Genomic DNA, 26,125 nt, shown 5'->3' with positions numbered 1-26,125 from the left:
GCCCTTTCTTAGTATTTGACGTTCCTTATATTGCGGTATGAGGCTTCGCAGTAGGTTGCAAACATTCATCACCCATGACTGTCCCCAATTGAGCTCAGAAGCTCAATGTCTATCATGACCTCTCTTTTAGAATGTCCAAGAGCAAGCAAACTATTCCTCCAGGAGAGGGCGCCAACAGACTACTAAAGAGATCATCATTACTCAAAGAAAACCCCAAAAACCAATGCATGATAGGAATAAACAGGTAACTTTCTTTGGAGTGGAAGCGGAGAGATCGCACCAGATGCCAATTCTAGATGTTATCACACCTGTGGTCACTGCAGCAGCAGGTGAATCCACTTTGTCCAAAAGGGATCTATTCCATTCAATTGCAAATGATCTAGATAAGACAGAGAACTGCAGCACGGGGACATAGCCGAGTTGGTCAGGTTGAGTGGTGATGAGTTTGCTATTTGGATGAATAAAGAAAGTCAAAAGTGTGAAAGATAAAAAACAAAAGGAGGAAGTGTGAAAAGTGAATGGGCCAAATTGAGGTGCATATGAAGACGTATGCTTTCTTCCAATTCATTAAATCGGGCTAATATGAATCAGGTGAATTGAGTTCTGCTTTTGGAAACTGGGTTAAGAAGGGGTGCACCGTTCCTGGAGGTACTGCAATACCAGGTCAATGCGTGGAGTGGACAGAGCAAGCTCTTTTTCCATCTCCCTGTTCTAAAAATCCATTTAATATATGGTCCCCAGATAGGGGACGTATCAGATATTAAACTGATAAGAACAGATACTACACTTGATCTTAGCCAAAAGGCCGAGAAGCGATAACCAGAATTGGTTTGGGCCTCGAGTGGCACCCTGGCCTATGCCGGACACATCTTAGGGAGAGAGAGCGAGAGGGAGACAAACCCACGCCTACACAAGACATTTTGTCACCCAAGCCAACCCTTGAAAAGGCTGCTTTGCAGAGCCAAAACAAGAAGAATGGTGCGTTTTGCAGCCGCCGCCCACTGCAATGAATCTGAATAACTCCTCCTTTAGGGCGCAAGCAACTCCCCTCCCCCTTGCAGTCTTTCCAATTCACGATACAAAAAGACGGACAGGACAGGTTGCCTGACTTTCCGTCACTGCCACCCTTTGCCATCCTTACCCGTAGAAAGCCCTTTCATCATCCCCAAACCCTAATCTTTTCCCTTTCCTTCCCAGCCCCCAAACCCTGCCCTCTGTACCTTTCTCACCACCCGCTTCCCTTCTCCTGTCATCCCCCTACCACCCGGGAAAAAAAGAGATTGTCCTTCCACTAGCCCACCCTCCCACCCAAAGAACAACTTCTTCTGCGCAGCTTGTTTTCTAGGCAGCAGCGCTATTGTGATGTCATCGGGGGGCATTGTGACAAGCCGCCAGTGTTCCGTCTCTTCATGTTGTGCACAGTTCAAACGGAAAATACATCAACAGGCAGACTACAGAAAAGCTTACTATCAAAGGTTAGAGGGGGGCTTTCTCAGAGGGCTTTTTACAGTTTTTCTATTCCCAATTAGCCGTTTAAGTGTACTTATTGAAAGTAGTAATTCTTTCATAGGCCGCCCTTTCTTAGTATTTGACGTTCCTTATATTGCGGTATGAGGCTTCGCAGTAGGTTGCAAACATTCATCACCCATGACTGTCCCCAATTGAGCTCAGAAGCTCAATGTCTATCATGACCTCTCTTTTAGAATGTCCAAGAGCAAGCAAACTATTCCTCCAGGAGAGGGCGCCAACAGACTACTAATGAGATCATCATTACTCAAAGAAAACCCCAAAAACCAATGCATGATAGGAATAAACAGGTAACTTTCTTTGGAGTGGAAGCGGAGAGATCGCACCAGATGCCAATTCTAGATGTTATCACACCTGTGGTCACTGCAGCAGCAGGTGAATCCACTTTGTCCAAAAGGGATCTATTCCATTCAATTGCAAATGATCTAGATAAGACAGAGAACTGCAGCACGGGGACATAGCCGAGTTGGTCAGGTTGAGTGGTGATGAGTTTGCTATTTGGATGAATAAAGAAAGTCAAAAGTGTGAAAGATAAAAAACAAAAGGAGGAAGTGTGAAAAGTGAATGGGCCAAATTGAGGTGCATATGAAGACGTATGCTTTCTTCCAATTCATTAAATCGGGCTAATATGAATCAGGTGAATTGAGTTCTGCTTTTGGAAACTGGGTTAAGAAGGGGTGCACCGTTCCTGGAGGTACTGCAATACCAGGTCAATGCGTGGAGTGGACAGAGCAAGCTCTTTTTCCATCTCCCTGTTCTAAAAATCCATTTAATATATGGTCCCCAGATAGGGGACGTATCAGATATTAAACTGATAAGAACAGATACTACACTTGATCTTAGCCAAAAGGCCGAGAAGCGATAACCAGAATTGGTTTGGGCCTCGAGTGGCACCCTGGCCTATGCCGGACACATCTTAGGGAGAGAGAGCGAGAGGGAGACAAACCCACGCCTACACAAGACATTTTGTCACCCAAGCCAACCCTTGAAAAGGCTGCTTTGCAGAGCCAAAACAAGAAGAATGGTGCGTTTTGCAGCCGCCGCCCACTGCAATGAATCTGAATAACTCCTCCTTTAGGGCGCAAGCAACTCCCCTCCCCCTTGCAGTCTTTCCAATTCACGATACAAAAAGACGGACAGGACAGGTTGCCTGACTTTCCGTCACTGCCACCCTTTGCCATCCTTACCCGTAGAAAGCCCTTTCATCATCCCCAAACCCTAATCTTTTCCCTTTCCTTCCCAGCCCCCAAACCCTGCCCTCTGTACCTTTCTCACCACCCGCTTCCCTTCTCCTGTCATCCCCCTACCACCCGGGAAAAAAAGAGATTGCCCCCTCCTTCCACTAGCCCACCCTCCCACCCAAAGAACAACTTCTTCTGCGCAGCTTGTTTTCTAGGCAGCAGCGCTATTGTGATGTCATCGGGGGGCATTGTGACAAGCCGCCAGTGTTCCGTCTCTTCATGTTGTGCACAGTTCAAACGGAAAATACATCAACAGGCAGACTACAGAAAAGCTTACTATCAAAGGTTAGAGGGGGGCTTTCTCAGAGGGCTTTTTACAGTTTTTCTATTCCCAATTAGCCGTTTAAGTGTACTTATTGAAAGTAGTAATTCTTTCATAGGCCGCCCTTTCTTAGTATTTGACGTTCCTTATATTGCGGTATGAGGCTTCGCAGTAGTTGCAAACATTCATCACCCATGACTGTCCCCAATTGAGCTCAGAAGCTCAATGTCTATCATGACCTCTCTTTTAGAATGTCCAAGAGCAAGCAAACTATTCCTCCAGGAGAGGGCGCCAACAGACTACTAAAGAGATCATCATTACTCAAAGAAAACCCCAAAAACCAATGCATGATAGGAATAAACAGTTAACTTTCTTTGGAGTGGAAGCGGAGAGATCGCACCAGATGCCAATTCTAGATGTTATCACACCTGTGGTCACTGCAGCAGCAGGTGAATCCACTTTGTCCAAAAGGGATCTATTCCATTCAATTGCAAATGATCTAGATAAGACAGAGAACTGCAGCACGGGGACATAGCCGAGTTGGTCAGGTTGAGTGGTGATGAGTTTGCTATTTGGATGAATAAAGAAAGTCAAAAGTGTGAAAGATAAAAAACAAAAGGAGGAAGTGTGAAAAGTGAATGGGCCAAATTGAGGTGCATATGAAGACGTATGCTTTCTTCCAATTCATTAAATCGGGCTAATATGAATCAGGTGAATTGAGTTCTGCTTTTGGAAACTGGGTTAAGAAGGGGTGCACTCGTTCCTGGAGGTACTGCTATACCAGGTCAATGCGTGGAGTGGACAGAGCAAGCTCTTTTTCCATCTCCCTGTTCTAAAAATCCATTTAATATATGGTCCCCAGATAGGGGACGTATCAGATATTAAACTGATAAGAACAGATACTACACTTGATCTTAGCCAAAAGGCCGAGAAGCGATAACCAGAATTGTTTGGGCCTCGAGTGGCACCCTGGCCTATGCCGGACACATCTTAGGGAGAGAGAGCGAGAGGGAGACAAACCCACGCCTACACAAGACATTTTGTCACCCAAGCCAACCCTTGGAAAAGGCTGCTTTGCAGAGCCAAAACAAGAAGAATGGTGCGTTTTGCAGCCGCCGACCCACTGCAATGAATCTGAATAACTCCTCCTTTAGGGCGCAAGCAACTCCCCCTCCCCCTTGCAGTCTTTCCAATTCACGATACAAAAAGACGGACAGGACAAGGTTGCCTGACTTTCCGTCACTCGCCACCCTTTGCCATCCTTACCCGTAGAAAGCCCTTTCATCATCCCCAAACCCTAATCTTTTCCCTTTCCTTCCAGCCCCCAAACCCTGCCCTCTGTACCTTTCTCACCACCCGCTTCCCTTCTCCCTGTCATCCCCCTACCACCCGGGAAAAAAAGAGATTGCCCCCTCCTTCCACTAGCCCACCCCTCCCACCCAAAGAACAACTTCTTCTGCGCAGCTTGTTTTCTAGGCAGCAGCGCTATTGTGATGTCATCGGGGGCATTGTGACAAGCCGCCAGTGTTCCGTCTCTTCATGTTGTGCACAGTTCAAACGGAAAAATACATCAACAGCAGACCTACAGAAAAGCTTACTATCAAAGGTTAGAGGGGGGCTTTCTCAGAGGGCTTTTTACAGTTTTTCTATTCCCAATTAGCCGTTTAAGTGTACTTATTGAAAGTAGTAATTCTTTCATAGGCCGCCCATTTCTTAGTATTTGACGTTCCTTATATTGCGGTATGAGGCTTCGCAGTAGGTTGCAAACATTCATCACCCATGACTGTCCCCAATTGAGCTCAGAAGCTCAATGTCTATCATGACCTCTCTTTTAGAATGTCCAAGAGCAAGCAAACTATTCCTCCAGGAGAGGCGCCAACAGACTACTAAAGAGATCATCATTACTCAAAGAAAACCCCAAAAAACCAATGCATGATAGGAATAAACAGGTAACTTTCTTTGGAGTGGAAGCGGAGAGATCGCACCAGATGCCAATTCTAGATGTTATCACACCTGTGGTCACTGCAGCAGCAGTGAATCCACTTTGTCCAAAAGGGATCTATTCCATTCAATTGCAAATGATCTAGATAAGACAGAGAACTGCAGCACGGGGACATAGCCGAGTTGGTCAGGTTGAGTGGTGATGAGTTTGCTATTTGGATGAATAAAGAAAGTCAAAAGTGTGAAAGATAAAAAACAAAAGGAGGAGTGTGAAAAGTGAATGGGCCAAATTGAGGTGCATATGAAGACGTATGCTTTCTTCAATTCATTAAATCGGGCTAATATGAATCAGGTGAATTGAGTTCTGCTTTGGAAACTGGGTTAAGAAGGGGTGCACCGTTCCTGGAGGTACTGCAATACCAGGTCAATGCGTGGAGTGGACAGAGCAAGCTCTTTTTCTCATCTCCCTGTTCTAAAAATCCATTTTAATATATGGTCCCCAGATAGGGGACCGTATCAGATATTAAACTGATAAGAACAGATACTACAACTTGATCTTAGCCAAAAGCCGAGAAGCGATAACCAGAATTGGTTTGGGGCCTCGAGTGGCACCCTGGCCTATGCCGGACACATCTTAGGGAGAGAGAGCGAGAGGGAGACAAACCCACGCCTACACAAGACATTTTGTCACCCAAGCCAACCCTTGAAAAGGCTGCTTTGCAGAGCCAAAACAAGAAGAATGGTGCGTTTTGCAGCCCGCCCGCCCACTGCAATGAAATCTGAATAACTCCTCCTTTAGGGCGCAAGCAACTCCCCTCCCCCTTGCAGTCTTTCCAATTCACGATACAAAAAGACGGACAGGACAGGTTGCCTGACTTTCCGTCACTGCCACCCTTTGCCATCCTTACCCGTAGAAAGCCCTTTCATCATCCCAAACCCTAATCTTTTCCCTTTCCTTCCCAGCCCCCAAACCCCTGCCCTCTGTACCTTTCTCACCACCCGCTTCCCTTCTCCTGTCATCCCCCCTACCACCCGGGAAAAAAAAGAGATTGCCCCCTCCTTCCACTAGCCCACCCTCCCACCCAAAGAACAACTTCTTCTGCGCAGCTTGTTTTCTAGGCATGCAGCGCTATTGTGATGTCATCGGGGGGCCATTGTGACAAGCCGCCAGTGTTCCGTCTCTTCATGTTGTGCACAGTTCAAACGGAAAATACATCAACAGGCAGACTACAGATAAGCTTACTATCAAAGGTTAGAGGGGGGCTTTCTCAGAGGGCTTTTTACAGTTTTTCTATTCCCAATTAGCCGTTTAAGTGTACTTATTGAAAGTAGTAATTCTTTCATAGGCCGCCCTTTCTTAGTATTTGAACGTTCCATATATTGCGTATGAGGCTTCGCAGTAGGTTGCAAACATTCATCACCCATGACTGTCCCCAAATTGAGCTCAGAAGCTCAATGTCTATCATGACCTCTCTTTTAGAATGTCCAAGAGCAAGCAAACTATCCTCCAGGAGAGGGCGCCAACAGACTACTAAAGAGATCATCATTACTCAAAGAAAACCCCAAAAACCAATGCATGATAGGAATAAACAGGTAACTTTCTTTGGAGTGGAAGCGGAGAGATCGCACCAGATGCCAATTCTAGATGTTATCACACCTGTGGTCACTGCAGCAGCAGGTGAATCCACTTTGTCCAAAAGGGATCTATTCCATTCAATTGCAAATGATCTAGATAAGACAGAGAACTGCAGCACGGGGACATAGCCGAGTTGGTCAGGTTGAGTGGTGATGAGTTTGCTATTTGGATGAATAAAGAAAGTCAAAAGTGTGAAAGATAAAAAACAAAAGGAGGAAGTGTGAAAAGTGAATGGGCCAAATTGAGGTGCATATGAAGACGTATGCTTTCTTCCAATTCATTAAATCGGGCTAATATGAATCAGGTGAATTGAGTTCTGCTTTTGGAAACTGGGTTAAGAAGGGTGCACCGTTCCTGGAGGTACTGCAATACCAGGTCAATGCGTGGAGTGGACAGAGCAAGCTCTTTTTCCATCTCCCTGTTCTAAAAATCCATTAATATATGGTCCCCAGATAGGGGACGTATCAGATATTAAACTGATAAGAACAGATACTACACTTGATCTTAGCCAAAAGGCCGAGAAGCGAATAACCAGAATTGGTTTGGGCCTCGAGTGGCACCCTGGCCTATGCCGGACACATCTTAGGGAGAGAGAGCGAGAGGGAGACAAACCCACGCCCTACACAAGACATTTTGTCACCCAAGCCAACCCTTGAAAAGGCTGCTTTGCAGAGCCAAAACAAGAAGAATGGTGCGTTTTGCAGCCGCCGCCCACTGCAATGAATCTGAATAACTCCTCCTTTAGGGCGCAAGCAACTCCCCCTCCCCCTTGCAGTCTTTCCAATTCACGATACAAAAAGACGGACAGGACAGGTTGCCTGACTTTCCGTCACTGCCACCCTTTGCCATCCTTACCCGTAGAAAGCCCTTTCATCATCCCCAAACCCTAATCTTTTCCCTTTCCTTCCCAGCCCCCAAACCCTGCCCTCTGTACCTTTCTCACCACCCCGCTTCCCTTCTCCTGTCATCCCCCTACCACCCGGGAAAAAAGAGATTGCCCCCCTCCTTCCACTAGCCCACCCTCCCACCCAAAGAACAACTTCTTCTGCGCAGCTTGTTTTTCTAGGCAGCAGCGCTATTGTGATGTCATCGGGGGGCATTGTGACAAGCCGCCAGTGTTCCGTCTCTTCATGTTGTTGCACAGTTCAAACGGAAAATACATCAACAGGCAGACTACAGAAAAGCTTACTATCAAAGGTTAGAGGGGGCTTTCTCAGAGGGCTTTTTACAGTTTTTCTATTCCCAATTTAGCCGTTTAAGTGTACTTATTGAAAGTAGTAATTCTTTCATAGGCCGCCCTTTCTTAGTATTTGACGTTCCTTATATTGCGGTATGGAGGCTTCGCAGTAGGTTGCAAACATTCATCACCCATGACTGTCCCCAATTGAGCTCAGAAGCTCAATGTCTATCATGACCTCTCTTTTAGAATGTCCAAGAGCAAGCAAACTATTCCTCCAGGAGAGGGCGCCAAACAGACTACTAAAGAGATCATCATTACTCAAAGAAAACCCCAAAAACCAATGCATGATAGGAATAAACAGGTAACTTTCTTTGGAGTGGAAGCGGAGAGATCGCACCAGATGCCAATTCTAGATGTTATCACACCCTTGTGGTCACTGCAGCAGCAGGTGAATCCACTTTGTCCAAAAGGGATCTATTCCATTCAATTGCAAATGATCTAGATAAGACAGAGAACTGCAGCACGGGGACATAGCCGAGTTGGTCAGGTTGAGTGGTGATGAGTTTGCTATTTGGATGAATAAAGAAAGTTCAAAAGTGTGAAAGATAAAAAACAAAAGGAGGAAGTGTGAAAAGTGAATGGGCCAAATTGAGGTGCATATGAAGACGTATGCTTTCTTCCAATTCATTAAATCGGGCTATATGAATCAGGTGAATTGAGTTCTGCTTTTGGAAACTGGGTTAAGAAGGGGTGCACCGTTCCTGGAGGTACTGCAATACCAGGTCAATGCGTGGAGTGGACAGAGCAAGCTCTTTTTCCATCTCCCTGTTCTAAAAATCCATTTAATATATGGTCCCCAGATAGGGGACGTATCAGATATTAAACTGATAAGAACAGATACTACACTTGATCTTAGCCAAAAGGCCGAGAAGCGATAACCAGAATTGGTTTGGGCCTCGAGTGGCACCCTGGCCTATGCCGGACACATCTTAGGGAGAGAGAGCGAGAGGGAGACAAACCCACGCCTACACAAGACATTTTGTCACCCAAGCCAACCCTTGAAAAGGCTGCTTTGCAGAGCCAAAACAAGAAGAATGGTGCGTTTTGCAGCCGCCGCCCACTGCAATGAATCTGAATAACTCCTCCTTTAGGGCGCAAGCAACTCCCCTCCCCCTTGCAGTCTTTCCAATTCACGATACAAAAAGACGGACAGGACAGGTTGCCTGACTTTCCGTCACTGCCACCCTTTGCCATCCTTACCCGTAGAAAGCCCTTTCATCATCCCCAAACCCTAATCTTTTCCCTTTCCTTCCCAGCCCCCAAACCCTGCCCTCTGTACCTTTCTCACCACCCGCTTCCCTTCTCCTGTCATCCCCCTACCACCCGGGAAAAAAAGAGATTGCCCCCTCCTTCCACTAGCCCACCCTCCCACCAAAAGAACAACTTCTTCTGCGCAGCTTGTTTTCTAGGCAGCAGCGCTATTGTGATGTCATCGGGGGGCATTGTGACAAGCCGCCAGTGTTCCGTCTCTTCATGTTGTGCACAGTTCAAACGGAAAATACATCAACAGGCAGACTACAGAAAAGCTTACTATCAAAGGTTAGAGGGGGGCTTTCTCAGAGGGCTTTTTACAGTTTTTCTATTCCCAATTAGCCGTTTAAGTGTACTTATTGAAAGTAGTAATTCTTTCATAGGCCGCCCTTTCTTAGTATTTGACGTTCCTTATATTGCGGTATGAGGCTTCGCAGTAGGTTGCAAACATTCATCACCCATGACTGTCCCCAATTGAGCTCAGAAGCTCAATGTCTATCATGACCTCTCTTTTAGAATGTCCAAGAGCAAGCAAACTATTCCTCCAGGAGAGGGCGCCAACAGACTACTAAAGAGATCATCATTACTCAAAGAAAACCCCAAAAACCAATGCATGATAGGAATAAACAGGTAACTTTCTTTGGAGTGGAAGCGGAGAGATCGCACCAGATGCCAATTCTAGATGTTATCACACCTGTGGTCACTGCAGCAGCAGGTGAATCCACTTTGTCCAAAAGGGATCTATTCCATTCAATTGCAAATGATCTAGATAAGACAGAGAACTGCAGCACGGGGACATAGCCGAGTTGGTCAGGTTGAGTGGTGATGAGTTTGCTATTTGGATGAATAAAGAAAGTCAAAAGTGTGAAAGATAAAAAACAAAAGGAGGAAGTGTGAAAAGTGAATGGGCCAAATTGAGGTGCATATGAAGACGTATGCTTTCTTCCAATTCATTAAATCGGGCTAATATGAATCAGGTGAATTGAGTTCTGCTTTTGGAAACTGGGTTAAGAAGGGGTGCACCGTTCCTGGAGGTACTGCAATACCAGGTCAATGCGTGGAGTGGACAGAGCAAGCTCTTTTTCCATCTCCCTGTTCTAAAAATCCATTTAATATATGGTCCCCAGATAGGGGACGTATCAGATATTAAACTGATAAGAACAGATACTACACTTGATCTTAGCCAAAAGGCCGAGAAGCGATAACCAGAATTGGTTTGGGCCTCGAGTGGCACCCTGGCCTATGCCGGACACATCTTAGGGAGAGAGAGCGAGAGGGAGACAAACCCACGCCTACACAAGACATTTTGTCACCCAAGCCAACCCTTGAAAAGGCTGCTTTGCAGAGCCAAAACAAGAAGAATGGTGCGTTTTGCAGCCGCCGCCCACTGCAATGAATCTGAATAACTCCTCCTTTAGGGCGCAAGCAACTCCCCTCCCCCTTGCAGTCTTTCCAATTCACGATACAAAAAGACGGACAGGACAGGTTGCCTGACTTTCCGTCACTGCCACCCTTTGCCATCCTTACCCGTAGAAAGCCCTTTCATCATCCCCAAACCCTAATCTTTTCCCTTTCCTTCCCAGCCCCCAAACCCTGCCCTCTGTACCTTTCTCACCACCCGCTTCCCTTCTCCTGTCATCCCCCTACCACCCGGGAAAAAAAGAGATTGCCCCCTCCTTCCACTAGCCCACCCTCCCACCCAAAGAACAACTTCTTCTGCGCAGCTTGTTTTCTAGGCAGCAGCGCTATTGTGATGTCATCGGGGGGCATTGTGACAAGCCGCCAGTGTTCCGTCTCTTCATGTTGTGCACAGTTCAAACGGAAAATACATCAACAGGCAGACTACAGAAAAGCTTACTATCAAAGGTTAGAGGGGGGCTTTCTCAGAGGGCTTTTTACAGTTTTTCTATTCCCAATTAGCCGTTTAAGTGTACTTATTGAAAGTAGTAATTCTTTCATAGGCCGCCCTTTCTTAGTATTTGACGTTCCTTATATTGCGGTATGAGGCTTCGCAGTAGGTTGCAAACATTCATCACCCATGACTGTCCCCAATTGAGCTCAGAAGCTCAATGTCTATCATGACCTCTCTTTTAGAATGTCCAAGAGCAAGCAAACTATTCCTCCAGGAGAGGGCGCCAACAGACTACTAAAGAGATCATCATTACTCAAAGAAAACCCCAAAAACCAATGCATGATAGGAATAAACAGGTAACTTTCTTTGGAGTGGAAGCGGAGAGATCGCACCAGATGCCAATTCTAGATGTTATCACACCTGTGGTCACTGCAGCAGCAGGTGAATCCACTTTGTCCAAAAGGGATCTATTCCATTCAATTGCAAATGATCTAGATAAGACAGAGAACTGCAGCACGGGGACATAGCCGAGTTGGTCAGGTTGAGTGGTGATGAGTTTGCTATTTGGATGAATAAAGAAAGTCAAAAGTGTGAAAGATAAAAAACAAAAGGAGGAAGTGTGAAAAGTGAATGGGCCAAATTGAGGTGCATATGAAGACGTATGCTTTCTTCCAATTCATTAAATCGGGCTAATATGAATCAGGTGAATTGAGTTCTGCTTTTGGAAACTGGGTTAAGAAGGGGTGCACCGTTCCTGGAGGTACTGCAATACCAGGTCAATGCGTGGAGTGGACAGAGCAAGCTCTTTTTCCATCTCCCTGTTCTAAAAATCCATTTAATATATGGTCCCCAGATAGGGGACGTATCAGATATTAAACTGATAAGAACAGATACTACACTTGATCTTAGCCAAAAGGCCGAGAAGCGATAACCAGAATTGGTTTGGGCCTCGAGTGGCACCCTGGCCTATGCCGGACACATCTTAGGGAGAGAGAGCGAGAGGGAGACAAACCCACGCCTACACAAGACATTTTGTCACCCAAGCCAACCCTTGAAAAGGCTGCTTTGCAGAGCCAAAACAAGAAGAATGGTGCGTTTTGCAGCCGCCGCCCACTGCAATGAATCTGAATAACTCCTCCTTTAGGGCGCAAGCAACTCCCCTCCCCCTTGCAGTCTTTCCAATTCACGATACAAAAAGACGGACAGGACAGGTTGCCTGACTTTCCGTCACTGCCACCCTTTGCCATCCTTACCCGTAGAAAGCCCTTTCATCATCCCCAAACCCTAATCTTTTCCCTTTCCTTCCCAGCCCCCAAACCCTGCCCTCTGTACCTTTCTCACCACCCGCTTCCCTTCTCCTGTCATCCCCCTACCACCCGGGAAAAAAAGAGATTGCCCCCTCCTTCCACTAGCCCACCCTCCCACCCAAAGAACAACTTCTTCTGCGCAGCTTGTTTTCTAGGCAGCAGCGCTATTGTGATGTCATCGGGGGGCATTGTGACAAGCCGCCAGTGTTCCGTCTCTTCATGTTGTGCACAGTTCAAACGGAAAATACATCAACAGGCAGACTACAGAAAAGCTTACTATCAAAGGTTAGAGGGGGGCTTTCTCAGAGGGCTTTTTACAGTTTTTCTATTCCCAATTAGCCGTTTAAGTGTACTTATTGAAAGTAGTAATTCTTTCATAGGCCGCCCTTTCTTAGTATTTGACGTTCCTTATATTGCGGTATGAGGCTTCGCAGTAGGTTGCAAACATTCATCACCCATGACTGTCCCCAATTGAGCTCAGAAGCTCAATGTCTATCATGACCTCTCTTTTAGAATGTCCAAGAGCAAGCAAACTATTCCTCCAGGAGAGGGCGCCAACAGACTACTAAAGAGATCATCATTACTCAAAGAAAACCCCAAAAACCAATGCATGATAGGAATAAACAGGTAACTTTCTTTGGAGTGGAAGCGGAGAGATCGCACCAGATGCCAATTCTAGATGTTATCACACCTGTGGTCACTGCAGCAGCAGGTGAATCCACTTTGTCCAAAAGGGATCTATTCCATTCAATTGCAAATGATCTAGATAAGACAGAGAACTGCAGCACGGGGACATAGCCGAGTTGGTCAGGTTGAGTGGTGATGAGTTTGCTATTTGGATGAATAAAGAAAGTCAAAAGTGTGAAAGATAAAAAACAAAAGGAGGAAGTGTGAAAAGTGAATGGGCCAAATTGAGGTGCATATGAAGACGTATGCTTTCTTCCAATTCATTAAATCGGGCTAATATGAATCAGGTGAATTGAGTTCTGCTTTTGGAAACTGGGTTAAGAAGGGGTGCACCGTTCCTGGAGGTACTGCAATACCAGGTCAATGCGTGGAGTGGACAGAGCAAGCTCTTTTTCCATCTCCCTGTTCTAAAAATCCATTTAATATATGGTCCCCAGATAGGGGACGTATCAGATATTAAACTGATAAGAACAGATACTACACTTGATCTTAGCCAAAAGGCCGAGAAGCGATAACCAGAATTGGTTTGGGCCTCGAGTGGCACCCTGGCCTATGCCGGACACATCTTAGGGAGAGAGAGCGAGAGGGAGACAAACCCACGCCTACACAAGACATTTTGTCACCCAAGCCAACCCTTGAAAAGGCTGCTTTGCAGAGCCAAAACAAGAAGAATGGTGCGTTTTGCAGCCGCCGCCCACTGCAATGAATCTGAATAACTCCTCCTTTAGGGCGCAAGCAACTCCCCTCCCCCTTGCAGTCTTTCCAATTCACGATACAAAAAGACGGACAGGACAGGTTGCCTGACTTTCCGTCACTGCCACCCTTTGCCATCCTTACCCGTAGAAAGCCCTTTCATCATCCCCAAACCCTAATCTTTTCCCTTTCCTTCCCAGCCCCCAAACCCTGCCCTCTGTACCTTTCTCACCACCCGCTTCCCTTCTCCTGTCATCCCCCTACCACCCGGGAAAAAAAGAGATTGCCCCCTCCTTCCACTAGCCCACCCTCCCACCCAAAGAACAACTTCTTCTGCGCAGCTTGTTTTCTAGGCAGCAGCGCTATTGTGATGTCATCGGGGGGCATTGTGACAAGCCGCCAGTGTTCCGTCTCTTCATGTTGTGCACAGTTCAAACGGAAAATACATCAACAGGCAGACTACAGAAAAGCTTACTATCAAAGGTTAGAGGGGGGCTTTCTCAGAGGGCTTTTTACAGTTTTTCTATTCCCAATTAGCCGTTTAAGTGTACTTATTGAAAGTAGTAATTCTTTCATAGGCCGCCCTTTCTTAGTATTTGACGTTCCTTATATTGCGGTATGAGGCTTCGCAGTAGGTTGCAAACATTCATCACCCATGACTGTCCCCAATTGAGCTCAGAAGCTCAATGTCTATCATGACCTCTCTTTTAGAATGTCCAAGAGCAAGCAAACTATTCCTCCAGGAGAGGGCGCCAACAGACTACTAAAGAGATCATCATTACTCAAAGAAAACCCCAAAAACCAATGCATGATAGGAATAAACAGGTAACTTTCTTTGGAGTGGAAGCGGAGAGATCGCACCAGATGCCAATTCTAGATGTTATCACACCTGTGGTCACTGCAGCAGCAGGTGAATCCACTTTGTCCAAAAGGGATCTATTCCATTCAATTGCAAATGATCTAGATAAGACAGAGAACTGCAGCACGGGGACATAGCCGAGTTGGTCAGGTTGAGTGGTGATGAGTTTGCTATTTGGATGAATAAAGAAAGTCAAAAGTGTGAAAGATAAAAAACAAAAGGAGGAAGTGTGAAAAGTGAATGGGCCAAATTGAGGTGCATATGAAGACGTATGCTTTCTTCCAATTCATTAAATCGGGCTAATATGAATCAGGTGAATTGAGTTCTGCTTTTGGAAACTGGGTTAAGAAGGGGTGCACCGTTCCTGGAGGTACTGCAATACCAGGTCAATGCGTGGAGTGGACAGAGCAAGCTCTTTTTCCATCTCCCTGTTCTAAAAATCCATTTAATATATGGTCCCCAGATAGGGGACGTATCAGATATTAAACTGATAAGAACAGATACTACACTTGATCTTAGCCAAAAGGCCGAGAAGCGATAACCAGAATTGGTTTGGGCCTCGAGTGGCACCCTGGCCTATGCCGGACACATCTTAGGGAGAGAGAGCGAGAGGGAGACAAACCCACGCCTACACAAGACATTTTGTCACCCAAGCCAACCCTTGAAAAGGCTGCTTTGCAGAGCCAAAACAAGAAGAATGGTGCGTTTTGCAGCCGCCGCCCACTGCAATGAATCTGAATAACTCCTCCTTTAGGGCGCAAGCAACTCCCCTCCCCCTTGCAGTCTTTCCAATTCACGATACAAAAAGACGGACAGGACAGGTTGCCTGACTTTCCGTCACTGCCACCCTTTGCCATCCTTACCCGTAGAAAGCCCTTTCATCATCCCCAAACCCTAATCTTTTCCCTTTCCTTCCCAGCCCCCAAACCCTGCCCTCTGTACCTTTCTCACCACCCGCTTCCCTTCTCCTGTCATCCCCCTACCACCCGGGAAAAAAAGAGATTGCCCCCTCCTTCCACTAGCCCACCCTCCCACCCAAAGAACAACTTCTTCTGCGCAGCTTGTTTTCTAGGCAGCAGCGCTATTGTGATGTCATCGGGGGGCATTGTGACAAGCCGCCAGTGTTCCGTCTCTTCATGTTGTGCACAGTTCAAACGGAAAATACATCAACAGGCAGACTACAGAAAAGCTTACTATCAAAGGTTAGAGGGGGGCTTTCTCAGAGGGCTTTTTACAGTTTTTCTATTCCCAATTAGCCGTTTAAGTGTACTTATTGAAAGTAGTAATTCTTTCATAGGCCGCCCTTTCTTAGTATTTGACGTTCCTTATATTGCGGTATGAGGCTTCGCAGTAGGTTGCAAACATTCATCACCCATGACTGTCCCCAATTGAGCTCAGAAGCTCAATGTCTATCATGACCTCTCTTTTAGAATGTCCAAGAGCAAGCAAACTATTCCTCCAGGAGAGGGCGCCAACAGACTACTAAAGAGATCATCATTACTCAAAGAAAACCCCAAAAACCAATGCATGATAGGAATAAACAGGTAACTTTCTTTGGAGTGGAAGCGGAGAGATCGCACCAGATGCCAATTCTAGATGTTATCACACCTGTGGTCACTGCAGCAGCAGGTGAATCCACTTTGTCCAAAAGGGATCTATTCCATTCAATTGCAAATGATCTAGATAAGACAGAGAACTGCAGCACGGGGACATAGCCGAGTTGGTCAGGTTGAGTGGTGATGAGTTTGCTATTTGGATGAATAAAGAAAGTCAAAAGTGTGAAAGATAAAAAACAAAAGGAGGAAGTGTGAAAAGTGAATGGGCCAAATTGAGGTGCATATGAAGACGTATGCTTTCTTCCAATTCATTAAATCGGGCTAATATGAATCAGGTGAATTGAGTTCTGCTTTTGGAAACTGGGTTAAGAAGGGGTGCACCGTTCCTGGAGGTACTGCAATACCAGGTCAATGCGTGGAGTGGACAGAGCAAGCTCTTTTTCCATCTCCCTGTTCTAAAAATCCATTTAATATATGGTCCCCAGATAGGGGACGTATCAGATATTAAACTGATAAGAACAGATTTTTTTTTTTTTTTTTTTTTTTTTAACAGCATCTTTATTATCATGCACTACTCACAAAAAGGTAACAAACCGTGTACAGTGCCGCAGCCCCGTACACACAGAACTATACAATCCTTCTTACATAGCCATAGAGTACGACGCACTAAACTATACATCACACTCCTATGCTTATCCATAACACTCAAGCTGAAAGAAAAAGTTAGACAATAAATAACGACGAACCGGCGATTGGGGGGTGGGGGTAGGGGAAAAGGGGGATAGGGTGGGGAAATCACAGGCCCGAAGCTTTATTGAAAGACGCACATAACGGGAAAAGGAGGGAGGGGGCATGGAAGAGGTCTAAACCTCCTCCTCGGCGCTGTCGTCCGGACTGTCCATGATGGAATAGTCTCTGAGCAGGCTGTGGATCAGCCTGCGGCAATCCTGGATAGACATCCTCTCCCTCTTCAAGATGAGCCGGTTCCTGGCGACCCAAATAGCGTCCTTAAAGCAGTTCATAAGGCGCCAAGCCTCCTGGATGGCTCCAACGGTGTGAGTCCCAGGGAAGAGTCCATAAAGTACGGAATGGTACGATAGGCTCCCTCTGGGGACGGAGTTCCTCAGGTCATCCTCCAGGGCAACCAACAGGCGCTGTGCGAAACGGCAGTCCCAAAAGGCGTGCAGCGATGTTTCCTCCACGAAGGGGCACCTTGGGCAGTACCGGGTTTTGCACAGGTTCCGGGCGTGCATGAATGACCGGACGGGCAGTCCGCCCTGTATCGCCATCCATGACAAGTCCTTGTGCCCGTTGGTCAATCCAGCCGATGACACGTTTGTCCAAACAGTCTCCAGTGTGTCGTGATGAAGTCCTGGAATGTTCTCCATTTCGTCCTTGGCTCTGATGAGTTTGTGGATAGTCTTTGGCTTCCACAAATCGGGCTTGAGTCCCTCCAGTTGGTGTTCCCTCACAAACCGAACCACGTCTCCGTAGAACCATGGCGCCGTCCAGTTGTAGGGGAAGGAGCTGTCCCACTTGTCCCAGCCTAACCGTCTCCAAAGGGGGAGCAGGAAGAAGCGAGACATGGACCCACCCGCGGAACCTCTCTTGACACGCAGAGTTCGGCGAACGCAGTCACATACGAAGGAGGATCGCAGGAGGGTGGGGATATCGGGTACGCCCTTCCCACCCTTGCGAGGATCCTTGTACATGATGCTCCGCTTTACTCTGTCCATCTTGGATCCCCAGACAAAACGAAACACCGTCCTGGTAATGGCCCTGCACACGGTGGCAAGGGGGGGCCAGGCCTGGGCCGTGTACTGCAGCACGGGCAGTACCTCGTTACGCAGGACCAGTGCTTTGCCCTCACAGGTGAGGCGTCTGAGGCTCCACAGACCGATCCGTTGGGTGATCTTGGTCAAGCGTTCCTCCCAGGACTTGAGGGCTGCTCCTTCCTTCCCGAACCAGACTCCAAGAACCTTGATGAAATCCGGCTGGATGCTGAAAGGGAAGGGGGCGGAAGAGGCCGGCTGCCAGTCCCCGAAGAGCATGGCTTCCGACTTCCCGCAGTTGACTTTGGCTCCCGAAGCCCGTCCGAAGGTCTCACAGGTCTGGACGAGGGTGTCGACTGAGCGCCGGTCCGCGCAGAAGACGGTCACGTCGTCCATGTAGAGCGAGCACTTGACCTCGAAGCGTTCTGGTCCTGGTGCGGTGATCCCTCTGATCTCTCCATTCCGCCGGATAGCCTCTGCAAAGAGTTCTATAACACAAACAAAAAGAAGAGGTGACAGAGGACAGCCTTGTCTGACCCCTGAGAGGACCGGGAAGGGGTCAGTCTTCCAGCCGTTCACCAACACCGAGCTGTGAATATCAAAATACATTAGTTGGACATACAAGCAAAACATGTTACCCAAACCTAACCTGTGCAGAGCTTTGCCCAGGAACTCATGGGAAACACGGTCGAAGGCCTTTTCCTGATCCAACGAGATCAGGGCTGCGTGCACCCGGCGGGCTTTGATGTACTCGACCGTGTCCCGCATGAGAGCCAGGCTGTCTGCGATGCGACGTCCGGGGATGCCGCAGGTCTGGTCCGGGTGGATGATCCGTCCGATAACAGTCTTCAATCTCGTTGCCATCGTCTTGGCCAGGATCTTGTAGTCGACGTTCAGAAGGGTGATGGGACGCCAATTCTTCAGGTCGCACCTCTCTCCTTTACGCTTGTACAGGATCGTGACCATTCCTTCCCTCAGAGATGGAGGCATTCTGCCCTCCACCACCATCTCCTCATACAGCCCTAACAGGTCCGGACAGATTAGGTCTCCCAGCGCTACATAGAGCTCTGCTGGGAGGCCGTCACTGCCCGGTGTCCTGCCAGAACTAAAGGATTTGGCGGCCGAGAGCAGCTCGTCCACCGTCAGAGGAACATCCATGGCCGCCGCGTCTGCAGGGTCAAGATGGTTAGTGATACCTGACAGGAACTTATCGGCGGCCTCGGGGTCAGTAGTCTTGCGGGCGTAGAGTTCGCTGTAGAAGTCGCTGACGACCTTCATCACGTTCTCTTTCCCGCGTCGCATGTTTCCACTCTCGTCTCGTAGTTCATTCATGGGCGTGTGACCGGCGTGGAGTTTCCTGAAAAAGAACGAGTTACATTTCTCACCCTTCTCCAGGTTCTCCACTTTGGAACGGAAGACAATTCGCTCGGACTCCTCCTCGAAGTGCCTTTTCAGGCTCCTCTTAGTCTCCTCCAGCTCCTCTCTCACGTCCCAGCCGCATCGAAGAAGGTCCTGCAGGGAACGCAGCTCACGCTGGAGTCTCCTGAAGTCCCTCCTCTTCAGACACGCCTGTTGTTGACTCTTTGCCTGAAAGAAGAAACGGAACTCGAGTTTAACGTATTCCCACCAGTCAGAAACAGACTGGAAGCCCGCCTTGTAGGCCCGCCACGTGGAGTAGGCAGCTCTAAGCTCCTCCAGAATCTCACCCTTTTCCAGCAGAGAGCAGTTCAGCTTCCAGGAGCCCGGGCCAATGGGGAAGCCATGGCCCAGCACACCTTGAAAGTGAATGGCTCTGTGGTCAGAGAAGAAGCAGGGGACCATCGAGTGCCCACTCCGCCCAACCGCCCGAGAGGTAAACACAAAGTCAATCCTGGAACGCAGCGAGCCATCGGATCGGCACCATGAATAGTTCACGGATCCGTGTCCGATGGAGCCAACAACGTCCACAAGAGAGGCTTCGGTCACCATCTCAATGAGCAGTTTGGATGTGACGTCCAACTTGGCAGCCGTTCCAGAACTGCGTCCATCCTCCTCAATCGGGCAGTTGAAATCCCCGGCCATCACTACCGTCCTGGCGGTAGCGAGCTGAGGGCGCAGGGCTTGGAGGAGCTCCAGTCGATCGCTCTTCACAGGAGAAGCATACACATTGATGAACCTGACAGGTTCTCCCGCCCAGGTGCCATCCACGAGCAGTAACCTGCCGCAGACGATTTCCTGAACAGAGTCCAATGTGAAGGCGCTTCCCCTGATCAGCACGGCGACCCCCGCGGACCTACAGTCGCCCCCGCCAGACCAGTAGGATGGGCCATGGGTCCACTCCCTGGCCAGATGGTTGAAGGACCTAGAGGAGGGAAGGGAGCATTCCTGCAGGAAAAATACATCACTAGACTGAGTGTTAAGGAACGCAAAAATTGTCTGACGTCGGAACTTGTCTCTGATGCTCCTAACATTAATGGAAAAGATGTTAATGTTAGCAGTCATTGGAGGAAAGAGAAAGTTAGAGCAGGCGGTGTGCCTTAGTTACCACTCCGGTCGGGCGGTTCTTCCTCTTTGGCACCTGCTGGTAAGGGTATCTCCAGCAGACCCTCTTCTGCTAGCTGATCAAGCAGGGATGGTGCCTCAGTGGCTTCCGACTCCTCCATTTCTTCTTCGGCCACAAGGGACTCCACCATCTGCTCCAACACGTCCGGTTCTGGGAGGAGGCCATCCTCCTCTTCCTGGGGTGGGTTAAGGTCCACAATGAACAGCTTGGAAGGTTCTGCGACAGGACTATCTTCCACCTTCCTTTTCCTTTGGCCTGTACCTGAGGAGACAAGAGCTGGAAAATCCTCCTCGGTGAAAAGTGCAAGAGTGCTGAGGCCCTCTGCTCTCATGGTCTGGGGAGGGAGAGTGGGCTTTGGGGGGGGGGTGAGGAGACCAGCTGAGGAGTAGGGAAATGAGGTGGAGGTAGTGGAATCCTCAGTAGGGTTGGCCGGGGGGGGAGGGGTTTGGACAGGGGTGACAGGGGGGGGGACCAGGGAGGGGGCAGCAGTTTTCTTACCCTTCTTTTCCCTGGACTCCGTGGCTGCTGGGGCATCGGCTGGAGCCACGGTCGCCGGGTTCTTGGCCGCCTTGTCCTTGGCCTCTGTGGCCTTGGTCGTAGCTGCCTTGGTCGACGAAGCTGTGACTACCCGATACTGGGTCGCCGCGGCAACCCTTGCCCAGGATTTCTCCCGCTGTGGGCAGTCCTTGTAAAGGTGGTCCGCCTGTCCACATAGGTTGCAAGTCTTCTTCTTTGGGCAGTCCTTGGAGCTGTGTCCTGTCACCCGGCAAACCCTGCAGGCGTCCTCCTTGCAGGTCTTCATCGAATGCCCTTTCCCGCCACATTTCCTGCAGTTGTGTGGCATGTCCGGGTAGTAGATGAGACCATAGGAGTTTCCCAGAGAGAATGTCGGGGGCAGGTGCTGGAGACCATCCTCGGATGCTGGTTCCCTGTGGAGTCGAACGGTTACTGACCACTTACCCGTCCAGAATCCGTTGCCGTTAAGGATGTGGGATGGCTCCCTCACCACTGTGCAGAGACGTCCCAGGAACGTGGAGATGTCTCTTCCTGGGGTGTGCGGGTTCCGCATGGAGACCGTGATCCTCTTCTCATCCCTCTGTATAGGACAGGATCCTAAAAAAGAATGAAAAGGGGAGTCCGGCATCGCTGCGTTCATCGCCTCCCAGTATCTCCTGCAGGCATTCACCGTGGCAAAGGTTACCAGAAAAATGCCAGTCATGAAGGTCTGGACACTCAGGGTTTCCGCCCTGGAGAAGCCCTGATCCAGAATCATCTTCTTGCAGAACACGTCGCTGGACATGTCCGGCAACCTACCATCCACCGCCTTTAGCTTCAGGGCGACCGTCTGCCGCATCCAAGGCTCCAGGGTTGGAGCCTTTTCAGGCGGCGTCCGGGCTCCCTCCGGCTGGCTGGCGTCGGAGGTGGGGGCCTCTTGGGCCGAAGAAGCCTCTGGATGAGCCTTCCTGGAGGTCCCTGGGTCCTGAGCCTTCCTGGCTGCCTTCTCTGGCTTGATTGCCATGGCTGGTTCCTGCTTGAGTTCCCGGAGCTGGATCTTGGATTCTTCTCCGGGTGTCTTCTCCCGCTGTGTTCCTCCTCGAAGTTCCTCTGGTCTCCCCAAGTCTTCTCCGAGCCTTCGTCTTCTTGCTTCTTTCTGCCAAGCTCTTCTTCCGTCCGATCTCCCTCTTTCGGTCTCGGCTGGGCTTCGGAGCTTGTCTCCCTGATCGTATCTCGTCAAGTGTAGCTAGCTCAGTTTGTTCTGATAAGAACAGATACTACACTTGATCTTAGCCAAAAGGCCGAGAAGCGATAACCAGAATTGGTTTGGGCCTCGAGTGGCACCCTGGCCTATGCCGGACACATCTTAGGGAGAGAGAGCGAGAGGGAGACAAACCCACGCCTACACAAGACATTTTGTCACCCAAGCCAACCCTTGAAAAGGCTGCTTTGCAGAGCCAAAACAAGAAGAATGGTGCGTTTTGCAGCCGCCGCCCACTGCAATGAATCTGAATAACTCCTCCTTTAGGGCGCAAGCAACTCCCCTCCCCCTTGCAGTCTTTCCAATTCACGATACAAAAAGACGGACAGGACAGGTTGCCTGACTTTCCGTCACTGCCACCCTTTGCCATCCTTACCCGTAGAAAGCCCTTTCATCATCCCCAAACCCTAATCTTTTCCCTTTCCTTCCCAGCCCCCAAACCCTGCCCTCTGTACCTTTCTCACCACCCGCTTCCCTTCTCCTGTCATCCCCCTACCACCCGGGAAAAAAAGAGATTGCCCCCTCCTTCCACTAGCCCACCCTCCCACCCAAAGAACAACTTCTTCTGCGCAGCTTGTTTTCTAGGCAGCAGCGCTATTGTGATGTCATCGGGGGGCATTGTGACAAGCCGCCAGTGTTCCGTCTCTTCATGTTGTGCACAGTTCAAACGGAAAATACATCAACAGGCAGACTACAGAAAAGCTTACTATCAAAGGTTAGAGGGGGGCTTTCTCAGAGGGCTTTTTACAGTTTTTCTATTCCCAATTAGCCGTTTAAGTGTACTTATTGAAAGTAGTAATTCTTTCATAGGCCGCCCTTTCTTAGTATTTGACGTTCCTTATATTGCGGTATGAGGCTTCGCAGTAGGTTGCAAACATTCATCACCCATGACTGTCCCCAATTGAGCTCAGAAGCTCAATGTCTATCATGACCTCTCTTTTAGAATGTCCAAGAGCAAGCAAACTATTCCTCCAGGAGAGGGCGCCAACAGACTACTAAAGAGATCATCATTACTCAAAGAAAACCCCAAAAACCAATGCATGATAGGAATAAACAGGTAACTTTCTTTGGAGTGGAAGCGGAGAGATCGCACCAGATGCCAATTCTAGATGTTATCACACCTGTGGTCACTGCAGCAGCAGGTGAATCCACTTTGTCCAAAAGGGATCTATTCCATTCAATTGCAAATGATCTAGATAAGACAGAGAACTGCAGCACGGGGACATAGCCGAGTTGGTCAGGTTGAGTGGTGATGAGTTTGCTATTTGGATGAATAAAGAAAGTCAAAAGTGTGAAAGATAAAAAACAAAAGGAGGAAGTGTGAAAAGTGAATGGGCCAAATTGAGGTGCATATGAAGACGTATGCTTTCTTCCAATTCATTAAATCGGGCTAATATGAATCAGGTGAATTGAGTTCTGCTTTTGGAAACTGGGTTAAGAAGGGGTGCACCGTTCCTGGAGGTACTGCAATACCAGGTCAATGCGTGGAGTGGACAGAGCAAGCTCTTTTTCCATCTCCCTGTTCTAAAAATCCATTTAATATATGGTCCCCAGATAGGGGACGTATCAGATATTAAACTGATAAGAACAGATACTACACTTGATCTTAGCCAAAAGGCCGAGAAGCGATAACCAGAATTGGTTTGGGCCTCGAGTGGCACCCTGGCCTATGCCGGACACATCTTAGGGAGAGAGAGCGAGAGGGAGACAAACCCACGCCTACACAAGACATTTTGTCACCCAAGCCAACCCTTGAAAAGGCTGCTTTGCAGAGCCAAAACAAGAAGAATGGTGCGTTTTGCAGCCGCCGCCCACTGCAATGAATCTGAATAACTCCTCCTTTAGGGCGCAAGCAACTCCCCTCCCCCTTGCAGTCTTTCCAATTCACGATACAAAAAGACGGACAGGACAGGTTGCCTGACTTTCCGTCACTGCCACCCTTTGCCATCCTTACCCGTAGAAAGCCCTTTCATCATCCCCAAACCCTAATCTTTTCCCTTTCCTTCCCAGCCCCCAAACCCTGCCCTCTGTACCTTTCTCACCACCCGCTTCCCTTCTCCTGTCATCCCCCTACCACCCGGGAAAAAAAGAGATTGCCCCCTCCTTCCACTAGCCCACCCTCCCACCCAAAGAACAACTTCTTCTGCGCAGCTTGTTTTCTAGGCAGCAGCGCTATTGTGATGTCATCGGGGGGCATTGTGACAAGCCGCCAGTGTTCCGTCTCTTCATGTTGTGCACAGTTCAAACGGAAAATACATCAACAGGCAGACTACAGAAAAGCTTACTATCAAAGGTTAGAGGGGGGCTTTCTCAGAGGGCTTTTTACAGTTTTTCTATTCCCAATTAGCCGTTTAAGTGTACTTATTGAAAGTAGTAATTCTTTCATAGGCCGCCCTTTCTTAGTATTTGACGTTCCTTATATTGCGGTATGAGGCTTCGCAGTAGGTTGCAAACATTCATCACCCATGACTGTCCCCAATTGAGCTCAGAAGCTCAATGTCTATCATGACCTCTCTTTTAGAATGTCCAAGAGCAAGCAAACTATTCCTCCAGGAGAGGGCGCCAACAGACTACTAAAGAGATCATCATTACTCAAAGAAAACCCCAAAAACCAATGCATGATAGGAATAAACAGGTAACTTTCTTTGGAGTGGAAGCGGAGAGATCGCACCAGATGCCAATTCTAGATGTTATCACACCTGTGGTCACTGCAGCAGCAGGTGAATCCACTTTGTCCAAAAGGGATCTATTCCATTCAATTGCAAATGATCTAGATAAGACAGAGAACTGCAGCACGGGGACATAGCCGAGTTGGTCAGGTTGAGTGGTGATGAGTTTGCTATTTGGATGAATAAAGAAAGTCAAAAGTGTGAAAGATAAAAAACAAAAGGAGGAAGTGTGAAAAGTGAATGGGCCAAATTGAGGTGCATATGAAGACGTATGCTTTCTTCCAATTCATTAAATCGGGCTAATATGAATCAGGTGAATTGAGTTCTGCTTTTGGAAACTGGGTTAAGAAGGGGTGCACCGTTCCTGGAGGTACTGCAATACCAGGTCAATGCGTGGAGTGGACAGAGCAAGCTCTTTTTCCATCTCCCTGTTCTAAAAATCCATTTAATATATGGTCCCCAGATAGGGGACGTATCAGATATTAAACTGATAAGAACAGATACTACACTTGATCTTAGCCAAAAGGCCGAGAAGCGATAACCAGAATTGGTTTGGGCCTCGAGTGGCACCCTGGCCTATGCCGGACACATCTTAGGGAGAGAGAGCGAGAGGGAGACAAACCCACGCCTACACAAGACATTTTGTCACCCAAGCCAACCCTTGAAAAGGCTGCTTTGCAGAGCCAAAACAAGAAGAATGGTGCGTTTTGCAGCCGCCGCCCACTGCAATGAATCTGAATAACTCCTCCTTTAGGGCGCAAGCAACTCCCCTCCCCCTTGCAGTCTTTCCAATTCACGATACAAAAAGACGGACAGGACAGGTTGCCTGACTTTCCGTCACTGCCACCCTTTGCCATCCTTACCCGTAGAAAGCCCTTTCATCATCCCCAAACCCTAATCTTTTCCCTTTCCTTCCCAGCCCCCAAACCCTGCCCTCTGTACCTTTCTCACCACCCGCTTCCCTTCTCCTGTCATCCCCCTACCACCCGGGAAAAAAAGAGATTGCCCCCTCCTTCCACTAGCCCACCCTCCCACCCAAAGAACAACTTCTTCTGCGCAGCTTGTTTTCTAGGCAGCAGCGCTATTGTGATGTCATCGGGGGGCATTGTGACAAGCCGCCAGTGTTCCGTCTCTTCATGTTGTGCACAGTTCAAACGGAAAATACATCAACAGGCAGACTACAGAAAAGCTTACTATCAAAGGTTAGAGGGGGGCTTTCTCAGAGGGCTTTTTACAGTTTTTCTATTCCCAATTAGCCGTTTAAGTGTACTTATTGAAAGTAGTAATTCTTTCATAGGCCGCCCTTTCTTAGTATTTGACGTTCCTTATATTGC

The 26,125-nt window shown here is 48.4% G+C and overlaps 12 non-coding genes and 2 pseudogenes across 12 annotated transcripts; all 14 read right to left on the bottom strand.

Moving 5' to 3' along the window:
• Positions 1–626: 626 nt before the first annotated feature.
• On the bottom strand, positions 627–817 carry LOC142272636 (U2 spliceosomal RNA). Its single transcript, XR_012737463.1, has one exon. It is a non-coding gene; the product is annotated as a U2 spliceosomal RNA (small nuclear RNA).
• Positions 818–2,199: 1,382 nt separating this feature from the next.
• LOC142272635 (U2 spliceosomal RNA) lies at positions 2,200–2,390 on the bottom strand. The gene has a single exon (XR_012737462.1). It is a non-coding gene; the product is annotated as a U2 spliceosomal RNA (small nuclear RNA).
• Positions 2,391–3,776: 1,386 nt separating this feature from the next.
• LOC142272643 (U2 spliceosomal RNA) lies at positions 3,777–3,968 on the bottom strand. The gene has a single exon (XR_012737470.1). It is a non-coding gene; the product is annotated as a U2 spliceosomal RNA (small nuclear RNA).
• Positions 3,969–5,357: 1,389 nt separating this feature from the next.
• Positions 5,358–5,551, bottom strand: LOC142272647 (U2 spliceosomal RNA). Its single transcript, XR_012737473.1, has one exon. It is a non-coding gene; the product is annotated as a U2 spliceosomal RNA (small nuclear RNA).
• A 1,394-nt stretch (positions 5,552–6,945) lies between these two features.
• On the bottom strand, positions 6,946–7,135 carry LOC142272644 (U2 spliceosomal RNA). Its single transcript, XR_012737471.1, has one exon. It is a non-coding gene; the product is annotated as a U2 spliceosomal RNA (small nuclear RNA).
• A 1,397-nt stretch (positions 7,136–8,532) lies between these two features.
• Positions 8,533–8,723, bottom strand: LOC142272632 (U2 spliceosomal RNA). The gene has a single exon (XR_012737460.1). It is a non-coding gene; the product is annotated as a U2 spliceosomal RNA (small nuclear RNA).
• A 1,387-nt stretch (positions 8,724–10,110) lies between these two features.
• On the bottom strand, positions 10,111–10,301 carry LOC142272631 (U2 spliceosomal RNA). Its single transcript, XR_012737459.1, has one exon. It is a non-coding gene; the product is annotated as a U2 spliceosomal RNA (small nuclear RNA).
• Positions 10,302–11,688: 1,387 nt separating this feature from the next.
• Positions 11,689–11,879, bottom strand: LOC142272630 (U2 spliceosomal RNA). The gene has a single exon (XR_012737458.1). It is a non-coding gene; the product is annotated as a U2 spliceosomal RNA (small nuclear RNA).
• Positions 11,880–13,266: 1,387 nt separating this feature from the next.
• LOC142272629 (U2 spliceosomal RNA) lies at positions 13,267–13,457 on the bottom strand. The gene has a single exon (XR_012737457.1). It is a non-coding gene; the product is annotated as a U2 spliceosomal RNA (small nuclear RNA).
• A 1,387-nt stretch (positions 13,458–14,844) lies between these two features.
• Positions 14,845–15,035, bottom strand: LOC142272628 (U2 spliceosomal RNA). The gene has a single exon (XR_012737456.1). It is a non-coding gene; the product is annotated as a U2 spliceosomal RNA (small nuclear RNA).
• Positions 15,036–16,422: 1,387 nt separating this feature from the next.
• Positions 16,423–16,641, bottom strand: LOC142272649 (U2 spliceosomal RNA; annotated as a pseudogene).
• A 5,429-nt stretch (positions 16,642–22,070) lies between these two features.
• On the bottom strand, positions 22,071–22,174 carry LOC142272650 (U2 spliceosomal RNA; annotated as a pseudogene).
• A 1,387-nt stretch (positions 22,175–23,561) lies between these two features.
• Positions 23,562–23,752, bottom strand: LOC142272627 (U2 spliceosomal RNA). The gene has a single exon (XR_012737455.1). It is a non-coding gene; the product is annotated as a U2 spliceosomal RNA (small nuclear RNA).
• A 1,387-nt stretch (positions 23,753–25,139) lies between these two features.
• Positions 25,140–25,330, bottom strand: LOC142272626 (U2 spliceosomal RNA). The gene has a single exon (XR_012737454.1). It is a non-coding gene; the product is annotated as a U2 spliceosomal RNA (small nuclear RNA).
• Between the last annotated feature and the right edge of the window lie 795 nt (positions 25,331–26,125).

The sequence above is a fragment of the Anomaloglossus baeobatrachus genome, unplaced genomic scaffold (genome assembly GCF_048569485.1).
Source record: "Anomaloglossus baeobatrachus isolate aAnoBae1 unplaced genomic scaffold, aAnoBae1.hap1 Scaffold_3539, whole genome shotgun sequence".
In the NCBI taxonomy this organism is placed as follows: Eukaryota; Metazoa; Chordata; class Amphibia; order Anura; family Aromobatidae; genus Anomaloglossus; species Anomaloglossus baeobatrachus.
This window is presented reverse-complemented; position numbering and strand designations above follow the sequence as displayed.